The sequence below is a fragment of the Nothobranchius furzeri genome, chromosome 6 (genome assembly GCF_043380555.1).
Source record: "Nothobranchius furzeri strain GRZ-AD chromosome 6, NfurGRZ-RIMD1, whole genome shotgun sequence".
Classification (NCBI taxonomy): Eukaryota; Metazoa; Chordata; class Actinopteri; order Cyprinodontiformes; family Nothobranchiidae; genus Nothobranchius; species Nothobranchius furzeri.
Genome location: NC_091746.1, coordinates 64,616,630 through 64,636,296, shown reverse-complemented (window position 1 = coordinate 64,636,296; position 19,667 = coordinate 64,616,630). Strand labels below are relative to the sequence as shown.

General features: G+C 43.8%; 1 long non-coding RNA gene across 1 annotated transcript; it reads left to right on the top strand.

Moving 5' to 3' along the window:
* Positions 1–413: 413 nt before the first annotated feature.
* LOC139070424 (uncharacterized) lies at positions 414–2,896 on the top strand. Its single transcript, XR_011520940.1, has 3 exons — positions 414–552; positions 1,599–2,160; positions 2,255–2,896. It is a non-coding gene; the product is annotated as an uncharacterized lncRNA (long non-coding RNA).
* The last annotated feature ends 16,771 nt before the right edge of the window (positions 2,897–19,667 follow it).

The following is a 19,667-nucleotide window of genomic DNA, read 5'->3' as shown; positions in this document are numbered from 1 at the left end:
AGAACCTGGAGTGGGCTGGGGAACACAAGGAGGCACATGAGGGGAACCTGGAGGGGGCTGGAGAACACATGAGGGGGACGCAGGACGCAGACCATGACAGAGGGCTGAGGAGCTTCGGGGTTTTGTGGAGAGAGAATGGATGGGAGTTTTGGACAATGATGCAGAGGATAATCACAAGGGGAGAGGAGGCTTACGGTCTTCAGGAAGTTGGGAAGCCAAGGAGGGAGGCAGGTCAAGTCTGGCTGAGCGGGAGATCGAGAGGCCGAGGCTGGGAGCTGAGCACAGGGAGTAGGCTGCAGGTGTTTCCAGGTGAGCAGGTGAGCGGTGGAGAGCTGGTGGTCAGAGACGAGCGACGTGGCTGAAGGCTAGAGTGAATCCAAAGTTATTGAAGCGTGATGTTCTTGGCAGGTGAGGGAAATCTGGATGGGCCAGGAGAACAGAGCAGATTAACGCGGAGTCAGGACACAACAAGACAAAAACAGGTTCTGCAACGACAAGAGCTAGGACTGATAGCGGCTAGAACTACCCAAGACTGAGTATCATCCGGCACTGGTGAGTTGTCACGCTGCTCCCTAAATCCCCTGACCCTAACCCTAACCACTGTTCTCTGTGGTTTGATGAACGACGGCGTGTGATCGGAGGTCTGATGGTGTTTTCCTGAGACTTGAGGATGTCCCAGAATGTACACAAGGCAGAACCTGAGCTAACCATCAACCCTAACCTTAACCCAAACTTAACAGAAGTTTGCATGGTCATGGAGACAACCAGACACAAGCCTGGCACTAGCGGCAGTAGCATGATGTTTGGTGGTGTGATCTTCGAGCTGCATCCTAAAGCAGTCTGAGAGAGCTGTTCCAGGATGACGCAACGATTCAAGATTCATTACCAGGATGCATTGTTACAATATTTATCAACCAAACACACGTTCCCTTTAGTTTTTAAAGTATTGACCTGATCAGCACTGAAGGTGTTGCACTGTGAGTGAAGTATAATTCATAAACCCGTAAAGTTCCCCTCACACTGAGCTTGAACCCACAGTGTGTATTTTCCCTGGCGATAGGGGACAGTAGATATTTGAATCATTGTAAGCAAGCCTTCCTTTTGTGTTCAAGTAAGACCTTACCAACAGATGGCCATTAGGGTCAAAAAGCCCTGGGAGTGCAACCTCCAGCAAAATAACAAGAACATCAGATTCCCTTTCATCACTTGCAACGAGTGAAAGTAAATGTGTAAAAGAACGTTTATTAATGCTGAAAGTTTTGTAACCAGTTTTCACAAATCAGTAAATGGATTCTGTCCTCACCGGCTTCTGTAGAAGTGAACGTGGCATCCAATATGGCGCCACACAGAGACTTAAACCCGCTACCCGCTTTTAGAGCCGATTTTTATGGTTTTATGCTATGAAACCGCAAATATTTTTCTATAACTATCTGTCTTTTTAATTAATTTACAACCACATTTCAATGGCTATTTCCAGAGAATAATGGAAAAAACTACACATTGTCACTTTAATGTGGAGTAACAGCAGCTCCAGACTGTCACCATCAGTCCCGTCTCCTCTTTCTCTCTTTGTCTTTCTGTTTTTTATTTTTTCGTAGGCTAACGCTCATCCGGCAAGAGGTTACAGGATCCCGTGTCTCTAAACTGTACCAGACAGGATGTCGCTCCAAGCAGCACGGCTAATTTTACAGCAACCCTCAGGAGCCAGACAAGGGACGGTGGCAAAAAAATCATGATGAGATCTCACATTTGGTGTTTGACATCAAAGATGATGTCTCACTTATTTTCTTTCTCCTTTTATCAGATTTCACATCTCCTGTTATTAAGGTTATCTGCTGCTACGGTGGTAACGGCAGATCTCTTTTCAGAAAATCCCTCAGACAACTAAACTAAACGAGACAGGCATGCAGCACTGGACACGAAATCTGCCACTACACCCGTTTGAGTTCATCGCTCAAAGCTCGACAACAGCAGAGAAGGTAGGGGGGTTCGGCTCATCTTTGACAATGACAGGGAGGGACGGAAAGCAAAAGAACAAGAGTGAAGAAGGTGTTTGTGCTTTGAAAGCCTCTGTCATCAACGCTCTTCAGATCTATTTCATCCTCCGCATCACTTTGATTCCTGCTTTGGAATTCGATCATCTTTGAAGAGGAGTGCAAGGTGAGGATGAGAAGGAACTGTCAGCAGGAGTATGACATGAAATCCACCTTTTAGGGATCACTGTTGCATAATTAATTCAGTGTCTTCTTATCAGTGTGGGTGTAAAGTCAGCCAACACTGACGGAAGGCTGGATTGTGCTGTCGGTGGTGTGTTGGGGCCTGCGTACTCATCCGTCTGTCTGAGGGAGCGGAGTGGTGACTGTCTGTCTGATTTCAGCCAGATGATCTTCATAGCCACACCTTAAACTTAATCCTAGCATGAACAGAGCCTGAGGGGGAAGCACTCATTTAGAGGCTACGGCCTGTCTCCCATCTCAAGGAAGGTTGCTCATAGAAACGGGAAAAGAACATGTCAAAGTGGAAAGTGTTCCGTTTGAGCTGATGGTAGAACCCTAGAAAAACCCAGCAAAGGGAGACGCAGGACAAATGTGCTGATGATGGAAGAACAGAAGTGCACGATTTATTTGGGGAAGTGAGGCAAAACCAAAACAACAGGGACACAACGACACAAAGAAAATGACTTTTATCTTTATTGAAAACTCCAGCATCAAAAGTGGAGAGTGGCATAAGCCGGGCATGCACGGTGGTGCATTTTCTGCCAATGTATTCAGCTCCAGCTCAATGTGTAGCACTTTGTCGCAGGGCAAAGCTTCTGAGTCATGTCCTCACACGTGTGTGTGTGTGTGTGTGTGTGTGTGTGTGTGTGTGTGTGTGTGTGTGTGTGTGTGTGTGTGTGTGTGTGTGTGTGTGTGTGTGTGTGTGTGTTTGCATATGTCTGTTAATGTTTTTAACCTGTTATGGGAATCTGGGGTCATTTTGTAGTAGCACTTTGTTTGAAAAGCGCTTTATAAATAAATCAGATTGATTGATTGATTGATTGATTGATTGATTGATTGATTGATTGATTGATTGATTGATTGATTGATTGACCTTCAAGTCCAAAACCCCAGATGAAAGGAGAAAGTAGTGTTGTTATTGATGTCTGTTGTCCTTCAGGCTTGCCGTACTTGTAGGAGAACATGCAGCGGTTTATGGGGGTTGGAGGAGAAAGACGAGTGAAAGGAAGTAAACCGAGGTTTTGGGAACAGTTTTTTTTTTTTACATATAAAATGTCAAACTCGCTTTCTTGACAGTCCTTGCTCTCGTGGGCGAGGAAAAGTGTAAAAGGAAAAAGAGACAATGTGGGAAATACAAGGAAATCGTTCCAGAAGTCACTGTGCCCTCTAAACCCAACAATCTCCTCCCCCTGTCCAGACGGAGGTGACGAGCGCTGCTTATCGTGGCTGCAGGAACTGACATGTGGAGAGTCCCAAACCTACCTCCCAGCCTAGTGGACACTTATGTTGTATAATGTCTGAAATCTGTTGCATTTCTGTCTGAGGTGTTTTTTGCATAGCAAAGCTGCCCTGCCTGTGGAGGGTAACTCTGAAGTGCCTTTTTTTTCCCTCCACCTGACCCAATCCTCAGGTAAACCCCTCTGATCTCTATTAAGGTAGCACGACTTGGGTTACGAATGACCACAGTCACCATTTCTTGTCATGTGTCTATGCCTATGTATGTATGTCTGATCTCAGAATTGTGTGTACTGAAACTGTAATTTCCCTCTGGGATTAATAAAGTATCTTTGAATTGAATTGAATTGAATTGAATTGAATTGAAACCACAAACAGGCTCGCCCTGACTCAGGCTGCTCCCATCCGGGGTCCCAGTGAGGGTTAATTCTTCTGGATGAGCCAGTGTAGGAATGTGACAGCATCGCTCATTTTACTTCCAGTTAGAGTTTGTCCTTTCCTCCTGAGGGCTGCCCTAGCATCCACATGGAGCTCGGCACGGATCTTAGAAACACCAGAGCTGCTGTTGTCTGCTTTACTTTGATCTGTTTATGGTCTTCAAGGCTGATCCCAATAATTTAGAGTGTTGTAAAAAAAAACGCTTGTAAATCACTCACAAAGGAGTGGTTAACACGGATTATCGCGGTATCATTCAGATGGAAAAAAGGTGGAGTAACATCCGAGAGACCTCACAGCCAGTCAGCAGGTGTTGTTTCCAACGATGATGTGGAAATTGTGATTTTGATCACCTTTCCTCAGGGATTAAAAGTGTTTCAGGAAAATCAGGAGTTTACAGATTTACTTACTGGAATTTGTTTCCTGATCTGAATCATTTAAACTTAACCAAAAACAGATGAAATACGTCCCAAAGTCACAGATGTTTAATAATAGAGGCCAGTATGTCTTGTGCAGGGTTTATAAAGTCAGTGTGGCCCCTCTGCTCTGAAGCCACCTGTAAAGGTTCTGTGGCTGCTGATTTCTTCAAGTCTCTCTCAGGTAATTTATGGTTTTCAGCCCGTTTTAGACTCATGGGCAGCATGAACTCCACAGGAATTCAGCTCACACACACACACACACACACACACACACACACACACACACACACACACACATACACACACACACACACACACAGAGAGAGAAAATGAGGGCGTTTCACTGGTTGCATGGTGAGGGTTTTATATTTCCATCTGAAACCAGAAATAATTACAGATACAGACTCAAACTTGTGGACATTTCTGAGATGACAGACACACTGAAACCATTTGTGTCCGCCCCTCGCTCTGACCCGGGGAGGTCTACCAAAATCCCCCCAGCGCCCGCCAGCTAACAGAGTCAGCGGACCCTTGAATGCCCCCACTTCAAAACACTAGTTTCACTGCCAAGCTGCTGCCATATCCTATTTCTTATCAGCCTCTGATGGGCTAAATGTGGGAATCCATTATCACACTGGCACTCCCTACTTTTTTTGGGCCACAATTGACCGTCATGGATACAGAGCATGTGCCTCTGGGGCACCCGGTCTTCTCTGTGCTGACTCAGCCTTGGGTCATCTTCATTTTTAGTCCCGTTCAACCTTGTCAAAACACATTCTCGTAGCGCCGGAGCTCTGAATAAGAGACAGAAGGCTTCGTGTAATGGTAGGGGTGGAAATAAAGGAAGTTTTGTTCAGAAGCGACACTTGATTTTTGAAGTCTTTGAATGGATGTGCTTGTGCTACAGTAGCTTGACCTCTTCGCGTCCAAAGGCTGAACAATTGCACTTCTGTTTTGCAAATTGTCAAACTGTCGTCGAAGTTTTCACCATTATACATAAACGTGCTTCTCCCCCCCCCCCCCCCCATACAGTAAATCTAAGAGCTGCTGCATGTCTCTCTCTCACACACACACACACACACACACACACACACACACACACACACACACACACACACACACACACACACACACACACACAGACAGAGCGTCTGTTTCTCCCGGTGAACTCTTCACCCCAGCTGCCACCAGAAGGCTGTCATGCTAAATTATACCTATGTTGTTTTTTTGGCAGCCTCTCACATCAATTGACATGCAGGCGGTGAGTTCAGACGGACAGATTAACTCGCTGTTTATGCCATCAAAGTTTTTCCTTCTACACTGCAATCAGATTAAAGCTCCGGGGTTGTAGAGCAACTATAGCAACAACAAAAACATCCCTGCCTCCGTCGTCAACTCCATCTGTAGCGCGTCGACCACGTCTCCAAACCCACCACAGGTTGTAATTTCTTTCACTGCTCTGTTTTAGTGTTTGAAGGTATAGGTCAGGAGATCTTTCTGGGCCAAAATGTTGACACCAAAACATCAGTTCTTGTGATCCTTAAAGGGATAATTCACATATTTTGATAAGGATTTCTGTCAAAGTTTATGAATAATTAATATCTTGACCTACGTTGGGAGACATCAGTTCAGGTTAAGGTTAGCATTTGTGTTTTGTACAAAAAATTTGAAGGTGCAGCCTGTAAGAATAAAGTAGGAATGACGTCCTGTGGTCAAATGTGGTTACTGCAGTCTAATTTTCTGACGTAAATATCACTCTCTTACGGTGAGTTTCATGACTATTTCCAGTTATGGATCAGCGCCAAATAAAGTAGATAAATACATAAATGACCTGAACTTTCAGAGTTAGAAAGCACTTAACATTACAGTACAGTACCAGTCATTCATCCATTCACACACTGATGGTAATAAGCTACATTGTAGCCACAGCTGCCTTGGGACACACTGACAGACATATCTGGTATTGCTACTCTTGTATATTTTACGGTGTGAAGTAGGGCTGCAACAACGAATCGATAAATTCGATGAAAATCGATTACTAAAAGCGTTGGCAACGAATTGCGTCATCGATTCGTTGTGTCGCACAACTCTTCCAAAAGCCCCCCCCCCCCCCTTCCCGCCCGCCGTTGCGCGCAGACCAGAGCAAGTCAGATCAGCGCGAGGGAGAGCCGCAGATCAGCGCGAGGGAGAGCCGCAGATCAGCGCGAGGGAGAGCCGCAGATCAGCGCGAGGGAGAGCCGCAGATCAGCGCGAGGGAGAGCCGCAGATCAGCGCGAGGGAGAGCCGGCAGATCAGCGCGAGGGAGAGCCGGCAGATCAGCGCGAGGGAGAGCCGCAGATCAGCGCGAGGGAGAGCCGGCAGACTTGCGCTGCTGCGAACCGGTTCCGCATTGTTGCACAGCGATCCAGGCAGCTGCTTCCAGCGCACGGTCCATTCTCAAAGTGGCGCAACCAAAAAACTATAATTAGCACACGATCGTTCATGTCCGCTCATGTTCTCTATTTTCTGTCTTATCTGTGCCTGAAGCTCGCTACTGCGGAGCTCATCACCTGTGCTGTGGTGATGTCACCTAAAGCTTGGTTTATGCTTGACGCATTCACTTTCCGCGCGGTGATGCGGCTCGCGGCTGGAACGCGCTTCACAACTCGCAGCGTTTATGGTTTGTGCGGCTCGTCTCTGCGGTGAGCCAATATTCTCCCAAACTGTAGGGGGCAGCATGGAGCTCTACGGATTGCATCCAACACTACACCATAGTAGAAGTAGAAATCACTGTTTACAACATGGTATTTCAGCATTTTTAACAGCGTTCTCGTCTTTTCCGACAGTGCGAGCTATTTCTCTCCAAGAATTATTAACAACATGTTGATCACGGTGATCTTTGAGAGCTGAATCATACAAATGTCTGTATTTACGAACCTCTGCCGTGCCGGTCCGCCATGTTTTTCCGCGTCCGACCGTCCGCGTGGTTAGAAATTTTCCGAGGTGCGCGTTGCGGAAATCTTGGGCCGTGCGGACACGCGGTGGAGGGGCGTGGTTGTTAAAATGACGCAAAATGACGCAACTTTTCTGCGCGGAGCCGTGCGGACCTCGCGGACGCGTCAAGCATAAACCAACCTTCACGCAGCATCGAAAACGCGCTCTGCGCTTTTCGGTCAGGAGATCCCTTTGATCTGCTCAAAAGTAACTGATGAGGTGAAAAGGTAAGAATCCAGGCAACAGATTTTCTGGAGAATTAAGAGGAGATGCAGGAAGATGAGAGACAGACAGGACAGGAAAATAGTTAAATAAAAACAAGAAAACAAAAACAAAGTGTTGAAAAGTAAAATGTAGGTAGATTTATCTCCACGACACGTTTTTACCAGTAAAAAACAATAAGTTATACACATGTCATATTTATACATCTGATACAATTCAGATCAACTTCAAAACTCAGTCACACACCCAGGGCCGTTTCAAGACATTTTGGGGGCCAAGGCAAAATGCCCCCCCCCCCCCCCCAATAACTGGGCTCCCCAGAAGCCTCTGTGTAATTCATACCCTCTCCAGTAGTGTTAGTTATATGGTGTTTATAAAAGCCCCTCAGACATTACTGACATGTTCTAATATTATCAGATGAAAAACTAAATTATCAGACATGCTGTCTCATCTGCTTCTTTTATAAACTTGCAAAAAGTAACAAAACCATTTGAAAGCCACTATTTGTGGATTCTCTGAAAGTTTCCATGGAGTGTGTGACAACTTATTTTTTCATTGATCGTATCGTCTAATCTCACAGCTGAAACAAGCATCCTTAATAATCTGTGCACAGGAAGCTTACCGATGCTGTAGTAAAACAAAAGGTATAATAATTTATTATTAATAAAACCTTGTTGCAGCACTAAAGCAGAAAAATTAGATTTTGCATTAAATATGCAAAATATTTACATATGAATTGTTTTAGAGCCCTTTAATTGGCAGAATCTGATATTAATTTAGTTCTTACAAAAAATGGGTCCCAACATGGTTTGTGTGGCGTTGCCAAAGTGTGACGTCATAGGCACAGATCCCCTGTCCTCTTGTTTGGAAATGGAAATATGATCACCCTACATTAAACAAACTGTCCACCCGGGCTTTTGCGCTGCACAGAGACGCTTCGCTGCCTACGACTGAACGTCAGTTGAGAGTCAGTCTCATGCAGACTGACCAATGAAGAGAGGGCCTCAAGTTAAGACCCTCTCCTCATTGGTCAATCCACACGAGGTGGGTCAAAGGTTACTCTGGGCGGGTTACATGTTGTCAGGCATTCAAGTATTGAGTATATTTACTGCATATTACAGTAAAATATTCTGTATGTGACCACATTATGGTGATCCTTGGGTCGTGATGATGGAGCCCTTGAATATTGTTGAACAGGGTACAACAAAGTGTTAATCTGGCCCTGGTTCCGCCGTCACATTCCCGCAGAAACTGGTTGATCACACCGGGGCCAGACTACTAGCATGTGGTTTTACAACCACAATGTCCTCAGAAGCAAAAACGCTTTTAAAAGGGAGGGAGGAGTCCTAACTGTTGCTGCAGGCGTGTTGTGTGAGAGTGCAGTTATATACTGGTTAATATATTTTTGGGTTCAGTTGCTTTCATGTGGCCTAATGTGAGTCTATTTGGGATCATTGGAATGATCAGCAGCATTTCTTGATGTGACATTATGGCAGTTGCCCAGGGCATCATCGCAAGGAGGAGGGAGTTCATTTACTTTTGTTTTATTTGGTATTTTTTCAGTCATTTTTGGAAATAGTGATCAATTTTGATTAATTCACAGCCTATGTTTAATTACATTTAAAATAAATGTCAGCAGATGAGATCAAACAAAACAGATGAGAATTGCCCTTAAGCTATTTAACTTGGACCAAGCATTTTAGGTCACAGATAGGTGTAGCTTAGGGTCTCTGTCTATACACCTTATAAGACAATTTAGGTGATGGCATGTTGTTTTTCTGCTATTGAACTGTTTTCTAATAATGTTGTGTTAAATAAAGTGAAGGAAGGAGAGAAATAACGTTTCCCTAGCAGTTTTTAAAAATTTCCCCATGTAATCCGATTAATCGATTAATCGTGTCGAGACCCCATCCGATTAATCGATTATCCAAATAATCGTTTGTTGCAGCCCTAGTGTGAAGCACTTACTATATTTATGGGAATATTTCTGTGGTACTGAAGGGTGTGGGTGTTTGTCGTCTCGCTGTAAGCTTGCTGTTGTAGTTCTGAACGACTCATTTAAAGAAGTAAACCACAATTAACTCATTATTCACCTCACACACACACACACACACACACACACACACACACACACACACACACACACACACACACACACACACACACACACACACACACACACACACACACACACACACACACACACACACACACACACACACACACACACACACACACACACACACACACACACACACACACACACACACACTTCACTGTAATATCCAGTTGATGGTAATTGAAAAAGTAGCTTGAGATGTTTTTAGAGCTGACTATTTGCTTTTAATTCATCGTTATCATTATTAGCTCAATGTTAGCCTCTAGCCTTCTTTACCTGATATTAGATATAGTGTAAAACAAAAAGACGCTGTGGCTTCTTCGGGGTACAAGAAGTAACGTCTGGGTCAGTCCCGTTTACTGGCATTGGCTCTTTAAACAACTTTATAGCCTGTCTTGAATTGCAATTGCCGGCGGCGCTGTGGCATTACCGCGGTTCTGCAGCATTAGCGCCACTCTGCAGCGTTAGAGCAGCTCTGCAGCGTTAGGGTGGATCTGCAGCATTAGCGCCGCTCTGCAGCTTTAGAGTGGCTCTGCAGCATTAGCACCTCCCTGCAGCATTAGCACCGCTCTGCAGCGTTACTGCAGTTCTGCAGCGTTAGAGCGGCTCTGCAGCATTACTGCCACTTTGCAGCATTTGAGCAGCTCTGTAGCATTACTGCCGCTCTGCAGCATTGCCGCCGCTCTAGAGCATTAGCACAGCTCTGCAGCATTTGAGCGGCTCTGCAGCATTGCCACCGCTCTGCAGCATTTGAGCAGCTCTGCAGCATTACCGCCGCTCCGCAGCATTAGCACGGCTCTGCAGCATTACCGATGCTCTCCAGCGTTACTGCAGCTCTGCAGCATTACCGCTGCTCTCCAGCGTTACCACAGCTCTGCAGCATTACTGCCGCTCTGCAGCATTACTGCAGTTCTGCAGCATTACCGCCGCTCTGCAGCATTACTGCAGCTCTGCAGCATTACCGCCGCTCTGCAGCATTAGCACGGCTCTGCAGCATTACCGCCGCTCCACAGCATTACTGCAGCTCTGCAGCATTACCGCCGCTCTGCAGCATTAGCACGGCTCTGCAGCATTACCGCCGCTCCCCAGCATTACTGCAGCTCTGCAGCATTACCGCCGCTCTGCAGCATTAGCACGGCTCTGCAGCATTACCGCCGCTCCCCAGCATTACTGCAGCTCTGCAGCATTACCGCCGCTCTGCAGCATTAGCACGGCTCTGCAGCATTACCGCCGCTGTGGGGAAGTGTGGGGAATTTCCTTCCTGGGAAGGAGTGGGAGTAGGAGGAGAATGTACCGATGACGTGAAATTGTACCAGCCCCAGTCAATCACAAGTTTAAAATGCAGTAGCTGCTGTTCTACAACGGGGGGCAGCACTAAGACGTTTTTAGACCTAGATTCTAGATTAATCAAGTTTACACAAACATGTCAAAAGATGTACATAAACAGAAAAATTGCATTTGTAAAGACGCAGTTATACAGTTAATTAGCCATAAAAGAAGCTCTTTTGGGGTTTAGTTACTCTTTTAAATATTGTGCACAAAGTTTTAAGTCTTGGAAAATAAATGACAGAATTGTTATCTTACAAAGATGGTGCTTATCTGTGCTCAATCAGAAAGTCAGAGGTCCAGATTGTTTAAAGCAACGTTTCCCCTCCAGATTTCTTCCACAGCTTTCAAGCTACAGTGTAGGCTAAAACTGTAAGAGAGCATAAACATGCATCAGGATCTAATGATGCACCACCTACAAAGACATTAAGCTGATTTTTGAAATCACGCTTTACGATAACATGATGCTTGTTAACCCCTTCATGCAGTATTGGTTGAGGAGTTTAATCTGTTCCAGAAATTAAGTTTGAATGCTTCATTCTCACAGAACTGAGTAATGATCTCAGTTAACCGAATTGTCTTGGAGTTTCATGGCGAGAAAGTGAAAAATAGCACATAGTAAAACTTTTAAAGTACATTCCTCAGCTGCTGTTCATCTGGGCAGGCTTAACGTTGTTTTTTCCATGCAAACACAAACTTACATCCCCATAAACAACACACACACACGACACAGAGCACACACATGTGCAATCATGTGTGCACCCACAGCGGAAAATTAGATCCATGTGGGATCTGAGAGTTTTCCTCTTCTATTGCTCCCAGCAGGGCATTTAGAAAGTTGAAGAGGTGAAAACAAGACTCTGCACACACAAACACGTAACCCTTAAGACAAGAGTGAGGAAAGCGCGACCTTTGACCGTGTTTGTTGTTCCAGACCCTGGCGTGAACCTGACGCTCCAGGGCATGCTGGGAGGTAAACCAGAGGTCTGTGAGCAGGGCAGCAGAGAGGTGACAGAAAGGTTAAAGAGGGGGAAAAAGCTCTTTTATTCTCCTCATGTGATTACTGTCTTCTTTTAAACCCTCCGTAAATACTTGTTAGGTTTGTCAGGCTCATCATTTTGGTGCAAGCTAAAAGTTCACTGTTAGAAAGAACTTGATTTTTCTCTGATTAGATCTGCTGTTTCGGAGGGAAACTCCTTTTCCTGACAACACTTTGGTAACATTAACACCTCAGGAGGAGAAGGTGGATCAGGTCCCTCCGGCAGATGAGTGATCACAGGAAACTTCACGACTCTACATGTGAAACAGGAAAAATTACAATATGATCCAAAGTTTGTTCATGTCAGTAATTCCTCTTAAAATGTGAAACTACCACCTGAGACATGCAAATCCAGAAATTTCAGCCTTTATTTGTTATAACTGGGATGATTATGGCTTAGAGCTCATGAAAACCCCACATTCAAAATTCCAGATAATCAGAATATTGTGAAAACATTAAACATTCTAGATTTAAAATGTCACACTTGAATCAGCTAACGAATTTAAAACACCTGCAAAGTGTTCCTGAGCCTTTAGATGCTCTCTCAGATTAAGGACTACTGACACAAATGGACTTTTGCACCAGATACTAATTTTTCCAGTTTCACCTGCATGATGATGGATTGGAACTAAACATGGAACATCTAATAAATCTGAATTAAATCATTTATATACAGAAGGTTTCTTTTATTTTGCATCAGATATCTTCTGACTGTCCCAGAGTCACCATTAGGTATTTTCAACAAGTCATGATGATTGCTAAATTTGATCTGAAGAGGGGTTGCATGGTGGCACCATTGTCCTGCAGCACAGAAGCTGCAGGATTCAATCCCAGCTATGACTTTTCTGCATGGAGTTAGCGTGTCCTCCCCAAGCACGCAAGCTTATGCCGGGTACTCCAGCTTCCTCCAGGGCAAAAACGTGCATGTTCAGGTGGAGTGGAGACTGAGTGAGTGTTAATGGCCGCTTGTCTGTCACTGTGATGGACAGGAAACCTGCCCAGGGAATTCCCTGCTTCTGTCCAGTGACTGCTGAAAGCAGACACCATCTCCCAGACTGATTTACCAGTCACCTTAAAGCCTCAGTGAGTTTCGTCCAAGCGTTTAGTTCCTACATCAATTTCATGATAGTTTCTGATGACGGAGATGGAGGACCCACAACAGAACACAAGAAGACTTTTTTTTAGGATTTAGTTCAAATGTAGAGCTGGCGTTTCTGTGGGGACTGTGGGTGTCTGAATGAGGCGTTCATGGCTGGAGGAACAGGTGAGTAGGATGGGCAGGTGTGGGAGATGAGGCTGATGAGAAGCAGGTTGTGGTTGTCATGGAGAGGGGAAGGAAATTGTCTACACAGGTTAAAAAATACAAAGATGGGACAACAGGAACTCACCTGTCACATCCCTCACTGATACGATCGGCCTCTTAGCCAGATCATCGTTGAGTTCTCAATTCAATCATCTGGTTAAATAAAAGTTATATAAACAAATAAAATTATTATAAATAAAACAACTCTTTTGTTTAGTTTCGTCAGGTTTCAGGGGTCAGAATAGCAGCAGCTGTCTGTTAATAGGAGAGAAAACACTCAGTGGTGCCGAACAGCTTTGTTTGGGGTTTTCAGAATCAGAAGAAATCCACAAGTGTGATAATTCACAGCATTAGGAAAATGCTGCGGTGCAAAACAATAGTGAGATAAGCAAGAATAAGAAATAAGCACAATAAAACTATAATAAAAAAGAGGAGGAATAATTAGAAAAGCGACTAATATTTTATGAATATTGTTGGTTATTTTGTTTATTTATTCATTTGTATTGCTTGTTAATTGTTTTTATAAATGAGGCTCTATAAGGAGTCGCTACCATGTCTCAGTTCATTTTGAAACAACACCAGAAGCTATTTTTCACTTTAAAGGTCAACTTTACTCAGTTGTGTAACTCATTTGCAGTGACCTCTAGTAGGAATGAATGCCTGTAAAGTCTAGTTTGTTTCTCTGTCAGCAAGTTAACACACACACACACACACACACACACACACTTATCGACGGAAACGTTTCCTTTTATACTTCTCTATTAGTGTGTCAGTATTGTGAAGCAATTCTCCGCCAGGACAGCAGAGGGCGTATCTGTTTTCTGGGGCTGCCATCCTTGCAGTCACCTCTCTAGTAGGGATGTGAATCCCCACGACTAAGGCCGATTCGATTCGCATCTCGATATTCTACCAGCGATACGATACAATAACGATATAGTGAAACCCTCTGACGATACGATTCATCCCTGCTGACGATACGGTCTGACTTTATACGACGCAATTTGGTTTAATATAATTCATGATGAGACTTGAAAGTGTTCAAAACAAACACTTAGCAGCCCACAGTTGGTTTTAAAACATCACATCCCTTTCTCGTTGTAGGATCTATTTGATACTGTATTGTTTTTGATTAATCTCTAAACTTATTTAAAAAATGCACTTCCTTATGGTACATACAAGAGGATTGCTTTATTTCCCATAAATATTAGATCATTAACAAAATAATCATTACTTTTCTGGTTAGTCTCATTCTCTCTCTCTCGTTACTGCTTGCGAGCGAGTAGAGCTAGCAGCGAGGGGAACGTCTGCCTGAAAAAATACTTTTCTCACCTGTTTTGCTGCTGCTGGCTGTATTTTCATAAGTAAAATCATCTGTGGAAGAGTTTGCTGGAGCGGAGGTAGCCACGCCATGCCGCCTTTTCATGTGTGTGGCCATGTTCATGGTGCTACTAACATATTTTATGGCAGCACGACACTGTTTGCAGATGGCATTAGTCTTGTCAAGTTTTCCGTCTGTCTTACGAAATCCAAAGTGTTGCCAAACTTTGGACTTGTATGTCTTCACACTAACGTTGTGTATGTCCTCCTCGCCCGTTCTGTCCTCCATGTTGCTGTCTGATTAAGTGTGTGCGTTCGAGCGCCTGCGTACCACACGGCTTCCATCCTGAGGGTGTGTTCAATGCACCTAGGAAAAAAGGAAATAATCGATCTAGTCATTCTTTTTACCGATGAGACACAATGGGACAGATACATTGCGCATTTATCCGCCAGTTGTATCCGATGCACCCTGAAGTTTCCGGTGCAGTCACATCCCTACAGTTATGAACGAATCACCGATGTAATCGATGAATCTCTCCATCCCTACTCTCCAGTGTATTTATTATTGTGTACATTTATGCCAGAGACGCTTTAACAGGGACAACATGTCCCTCGTTCTCCTCCACCTCTTCATGCATTCGCCACCTCCAAACCCATGTTTCCCATCATTTATGTCCACATATCTTTGTGCTTCTACTTAACATTGATATCGTCTGACTTTTTCCGTGAGACGTTCTTCAGTCTGCCGCTAGACGTCTTTGGCTCTTGTTTTATTTTTTGGAGGGGTATGGCAGTTTTGTTGATGAAGTTGGTGGAAGCGGCGTTTGACCAATCATAGGCTTGCAGTTTTCGTCAATTTCAATGAATTTGTAGAAAAGTGGGCTCTACTCTGTTCATCCTTGCATGCCTGTTGGAGAGCTCTTGCAACCTTGGATAATGGCGTTGCACATCTCCACACCTCCGCAGAGGAGAAGGATGAACTAGGCTTAAGTCGTTCTCTGGGGAAATAAAGCTCCAGTGCGCCTGTTTGAGGGCGTAGAAGGCAGCTGGAGAAGAAAATAACTTTAGACGGCAGGAATTGGTCCTGATATTTGGACATCTCTCCTCTGATTGGCTAACAGCAGCTGTTAGGGTTAGGGTAAGGTTGTTCTTCTGTGGGGTGGAGTTGCTAATGCTAACGTTGGCATCTACTAGCCGAGACGTTTACTGATGTTTCCTGAATGCTAAACCAACAACAGCCTTCCCCGTCGTGAGTCAAGACGGGTGAGTCCATGAATGTTAAGTGACAGTGTGACGTAGATCTGTCAGGACTTTCTAATCCTAGAGTTTCATCGTCTATTTTCTATCAGAAGCTAATAAAGGAGATAGGTGTAGGAGACTATTTTCATGTTCAGCCTGCATGAAATAGAGTGACTGATCATTTTGAAATATAATAAGTAAAACTTGTTTCTCAGTGAACTTGCTCTTTACGATCCTTCAATAGTTAATAGATGAAGGGTTGTAATTCCAGTTTTATGACAGAACGCAGATAGACGCTTATTAATCATTTTATTTTCAGACTAAACTCATACTTGTCTGAACAAAAGTGCTGAGCAAAAACAATTATCTTTAGATGTAAAAGGTTAAATGTACATAAACCTTGTCTTTAATCAGTCACATTATTTTACTTTTAATTTAATTTCCTGGTAAGTGGGACCACAGTCTCTCAAAAAGCACCACTCGTAAAGCATAAACACAGCAGAAAAGTTGACCTGTGTAGGGTTCCTATTGATAACAATAGAATAAACAGTAAACTCGTTAATATGACTTTTATGTATTGTTGCCTCTGAGGTGGACTGGGGACTTGTCCAGGATGTCCCCGTCTCTCACCTGGTGCCTGCTGGAGTTAGACAACCTTTACAGGCAGAAGATGAATGAAGGTAGTGATGAGAAAATAAAAACGAGTCACAATAAAATCATTTATATAAACTTTATCTAAGCAAAACTATACCTTGATGGAAACGCACTCCATATATTATACTGCACCTCGGTACTCCCATACCTTACGTATTGTGTTTAAGAGTGGGGTAATACTTACTTACACATTACATCCTTTGATCATATTACAGAAAAGAGCAGTGCGGATCATCCACAATGTCAACATGCCAATTATCACTTGTAAGTCGCTTTGGACAAAAGCGCCTGCTAAATACATAAACATAAACAAGGTTGGTTTTTTTGGAACATACCCATAATTTATTTACACAGTCAAAGCTGCTAAAATTTGTTGATCTTGTAAAATATAATACATTAATAGTTCTATATAAAACATTCAGTAAATTATTATCATCTAACCTACAATGATTTTTTATAACTCCAGAGTGAGTTTATACCTTGAGAGGATTTGGATATTTTTCATTGCCGAGAGCCCGAACCACTCCGAAATGTTTGTGTGTGTCTGTATGTGGAGTGAAACTCTGGAACAAACTGGACTTATAAAAACAGCAACGTCGAACTGTCCATCAATTTAAATTGTTATATAAACATCAGGTCTAGTCAAAATATAGAGATGAGGGTCTTTAAATTAATCTGTCATTTTACTCTGTCTCAAAGTATAAACATGTGCTTACGGTTCCTCACATTTGTTGCTATACTGTCTGTTAAAATTGTTGGTATTTGTCTTTTACCATTGCTGATATGAACTGTGGTCAACTGTAAAGTTGTATAATGTAAAAATGTAAATTGTGAATTACCTGTTGCCTGTGGTAACGCCATCCTGCTATAAAAATGTAAAAAGAAATAGTTAAACAAAGTAATGGCAAAACTCTTATTTGTCTTTTGACTGTATGGGGATTTGGTGGTGGGATTATCTAAGTTTTCTTCTTCCCACTCCTTTTCGCCATGTATGTTTATTCCTTTGTATAATATGATTATATTTACCTCTTCGTCTTCGTCTTCGTCTTCCTCCGCTTATCCGGGTCCGGGTCGCGGGGGCAGCATCCCAATTAGGGAGCTCCAGGCCGTCCTCTCCCCGGCCTTGTCCACCAGCTCCTCCGGCAGGACTCCAAGGCGTTCCCGGACCAGATTGGAGATGTAACCTCTCCAACGTGTCCTGGGTCGACCCGGGGGCCTTCTGCCGGCAGGACATGCCCGAAACACCTCCCCGGGGAGGCGTCCAGGAGGCATCCTGACCAGATGCCCAAACCACCTCAACTGGCTCCTTTCGATCCGGAGGAGCAGCGGTTCTACTCCGAGTCCCTCCCGAATGTCCGAGCTCCTCACCCTATCTCTAAGGGAGATAGGGTATATTTACCTCGTTTACTTAAATGTGCCATTGCCTAAAAGAAAGAAAGAAAGAAAGAAAGAAAGAAAGAAAGAAAGAAAGAAAGAAAGAAAGAAAGAAAGAAAGAAAGAAAGAAAGAAAGAAAGAAAGAAAGAAAGAAAGAAAGAAAGAAAGAAAGAAAGAAAGAAAGAAAGAAAAGGGTGATTTTTGCTCATCTGGGTTTGGACCTGATCTAAACAGAAACATAACTCATTTTTTGAGGGGTGCTTTTTTAATGTCGTACGTTTCTGCTCTGATGCCATGCGGGGGTTAGCTGCTGGCCTCATGAAACCTGAGTGCAGGAGATGAGTCAGTACAGACTCAACAACATTCTCACTGCACTCACTCATATATCTGCTTTATGACAGATTAGAGAGCGATGGCTTTTCCACTCGTTTAGCCGTAAATACAGCAACACGCTCAGCTGTTTTATGCCTCTCTCTTCACATGACGGAACGGGTGAGCTGATGTTTATAGCTGTCAAGGACCCGCCGTGAATTTGTCTCTCGCTGGCTGAACTTCAAAGCCGTAATAAAAATCGAGCTGCTCTGTGATGAAAAGGCAAAACAGCTGTGCGTTTTATTATCAAGCCCGGTTCCGTCCAGAATGGGCCTTGTTGTGAGAAGAAACAAGAAAGTGTGCAGAAAGTGTCTCCCTGCATGATGCAGATGACATTTCTCACACCCGTTTCTCAAAGTTCACGCCTTGCATGTGTTAAACCTGCACAAATGAGGATGAGGGGGTTGCAGCGTGTGAAGGTTTTGTGAGACAAAGAACAGGTTGGAGAAGGAGCTGGGCGAGCCATCAGATCTGATGTAGGCGTTTTCTCCTGACAGCTGTAATTCTCCGGCCTACAGAATTTCATCAACAGCAGTTGCATTTAAGCTGTGCCGCAGGGCAGCGGCCCTTTCAAGTCTCCTTCCTCTGACAGGTAGATTTATTAGTCCTGAAATTTGTACAGATCACACGTCACTCATGGCAGGCTGTCGGCATGTCAGATGGGCCTTCTGGCTCTTTAAAGGTGGATCTGCCCAGAAGAGGTTTACCCATCACTTTGTTTCCTCTGTCCTCACCCCACATTTTAAACCTCACCTAAAAATTTGAGAAGTACAAAAAATAATGGGAGGAGACAGAAAACTGTTGTGTCTTTTTTCAAAGTGGAGATTAACATCAAAGAAGAGCTATACGCTATTAATAAAGCAGGCAGGAAGAAGAAAGAAATGAAGGCTTTGAGATTTTCCCATCTAGCAGAAGGTTTAAATGGTTCAATCATTTTGTGACACTAGAGGGACAATCAGATAATTAACAGGTTTTTAACAATGAAAGGTGGAGGTGAAACAATCAGTCAGAGGATGGACTTCAGTTTCTCTGGTAACCAAAGTTTGTTTAGCGTCTGTTTTGGAAATTTCACTCTTGCATTGCATATTTTCTTTGATGTATTTGTGGTTAAAGCTGGGGTACGTACTTTAAAATCTTCAAAACTTTTAAATGCTTAAAGGGACATTATGGAAGTTTGACAGCCAAAACATGTATAGAAATAATAAATTTCTTCTTCATACATTCTCCTGCAATGCCCTGGTCCTGTAGAATGAGCCCTGGTATTTTACTGTGATTGCCTGTTTTTCTGTAAAATCACAGAAAAGGAGAGCTGCTCGGGTCGAGCAGCCTGCTTCATACGCTTTCACGCTCAGGCATAGCCCGTAGCATTTGCTATCCGTAGCTTTAGGAGCAGAGAGAGAGAGGTAGTGCCAACTCAGCGAC